Source organism: Triticum aestivum, unplaced genomic scaffold, assembly GCF_018294505.1.
Source record: "Triticum aestivum cultivar Chinese Spring unplaced genomic scaffold, IWGSC CS RefSeq v2.1 scaffold91056, whole genome shotgun sequence".
Taxonomy (NCBI): domain Eukaryota; kingdom Viridiplantae; phylum Streptophyta; class Magnoliopsida; order Poales; family Poaceae; genus Triticum; species Triticum aestivum.
Window position 1 is genome coordinate 12,850 of NW_025227316.1, and position 2,356 is coordinate 15,205.

At 46.8% G+C, this 2,356-nt stretch overlaps 1 pseudogene; it reads left to right on the top strand.

The window, feature by feature from the left end:
* The first annotated feature begins 1,648 nt into the window (after nt 1-1,648).
* Nucleotides 1,649-2,109, top strand: LOC123172695 (pathogenesis-related protein PRB1-3-like; annotated as a pseudogene).
* The last annotated feature ends 247 nt before the right edge of the window (nt 2,110-2,356 follow it).

The following is a 2,356-nucleotide window of genomic DNA, read 5'->3' on the forward strand; positions in this document are numbered from 1 at the left end:
TGCTATGGAAAAAAATCAGCACATATAGAAACCACTAATGAAAGTTTATTTCTTTCATTTTTTTCATCTCTAACACTTGTTCTCTATGTTGTGCATTCTCTTTATTCGGATACAACTCGTACAGACAAAATTCATGTTGCCATTCACCACAAGGAAAACTGCATACGCTGAGTGGTCGGTTGTATGTCGAGTGTTATTACATGGGGTGCTCAGCATAAAACCCAATTTGCCGAGCGAAAACTGGAAACACTCAGCATAATATTACCGACCTTCCTTCCTCTTCTTGCCGGTCAGCTCTTTCTCTCGCTCTACTGACAACATCACACGATGCACCACTTTGTCATAATGCACACACACTCTGTATCCCACTACTTCGGCAAATCATTGCCCTATATGGTCATGCGGACAACTTCCACCACTCCAGCCAATCTTAGTCATGTTTCCTGTCGTCTTCGACACTCTCTTTACTTGTCTCGTGCCTCTTTCTGCTCAACCACGGTTGCATCATCGATCGACCACTTTGCCGAGGCATATCACTTTGCATCACTCCTACTTGCACACATTGTATAGTTGCCGAGTTTTTCTTATCTCCAAATACCATGCACTAGGACATCAATATGATCATAATGTTGCAGTATAGCTAGAAAGACAAAAGAAGAGCCAAAAACAACTTTCCGCTGATTGAGTTGTTCCACGTTACCGAAAAAGCTCACGCCCCACTTTATATATAAAGCAAGTTGTGACACGTTCAAAAGAAGATTTCCGCGACCAAGGCCAAGGTTAAATCAATCTCACGTGAAGTTGAACAAGAAAATTAGCACTCATTTGGCTAACAACAAGGACCACAAACAACATTCCAATTTAAAAAACAAATTGACTTTTGTCTTGTTCCCGGGAGAAGCACAAATTGGCTTCTAGCCACAATACATAATAAAAAATGGTACATGGGAGGGGGGTAGGGGGATGTTACCAAAGTTGCAATCCACATGAAAATGACAGAGGCATGACAAAGCAAAAATAAAAGAGATATGTTAGCTGCTCATATATTATCGCCAACGGAAAAATAAATCCTATGTACCAACCGGCACACAGTATTAGAATGACTCAATTACAAGCAAAAAAAAGGTTCTTATGTGCGAGTACCAAATTTTTTATTTTATTTTTTTGCGGGGAATGTGCGAGTACCAATTGACTTAACAAATTGTACAACTTGAACCCGTAAGAAATATTCTTCAACTTAATCATTTTACACGTTTAGGTACCACTAGCACCTAGTTGGCTAGCTACTAGGTACGTGTGTCCCAACTAGTACGACCTGACCTCTTCTCGGATAATGAAGATGATAGAGTTATTAGGTAGGTTCGTGCCACGAGATCAAATGACGAAGTTCCGCCACATCGGCAGAGGTAATCTCGATCAGAAGAAATAACAGGCCGCCCACGATGATATATGACTACCTCAACGCGCGCACATGTGCTTCGAATTTGACCAGTGTAATTCGTCGAGATATACTTTTTCTATGAAACTTTCCAAGCTTAGTTATACCTCAGAGAAGCAATCGATCTTGTGCAGGCAGTATAAATACACAACGTACGCATGGTGGCAGTCTATCTCATCGTTACAGATACATCTTCCTTGATTAGTTTTGTATAAGGCTTAATCAGCGATGGAGTACTCGACGAAGCTAGTGGTGCTGCTCGTAGCTCTCGCGTCTGCCATGGCGGTCACGGCCCAGAACTCGGAGCAGGACTTCATGGACGCCCACAACGCGGCGCGCGCCGACGTGGGCCTTGGGGAGGTGACATGGGACGCTACGTTTGCAGCCTTCGCGCAGGACTACGCGGATCAGCGCCACGGCGACTGCCAGCTGATCCATACTCCTGATGGCCGGCCTGTACGGGGAGAACCTCTACGGAGGCGGCGGCGGCGGGACCGAGTGGACGGCGACGGACGCCGTGAATTCGTGGGTGTCGGAGAAGCAGTACTACGACCATGACAGCAACACCTGCTCGGCGCCAGAGGGTGAGTCGTGCGGGCACTACAGGCGGGTGGTGTGGCGCGACTCGACGGCCATCGGTTGCGCCCGCGTCGTCTGCGACAGCGGCGACGGTGTGTTCATCGAGACCTGCTCCGGTGCTCCCCCTAACCTAATTTCGGAGGGGTATTTTTGTCCCGCGAGTTTGTTTTTTTCCTGGCCCGCCGTAGCCCAGATCCAAGCCCTGTCTAGCCCTGTATAACCCAGACCGTATACGTATAGTACCCTGGTCAAAAAAAAACATCACACGACCCCACGTCCACGTAAGACCTGCCGAATCCAATCATTCACGCAGCTCCATCAATCTCGCGAGCATTAACG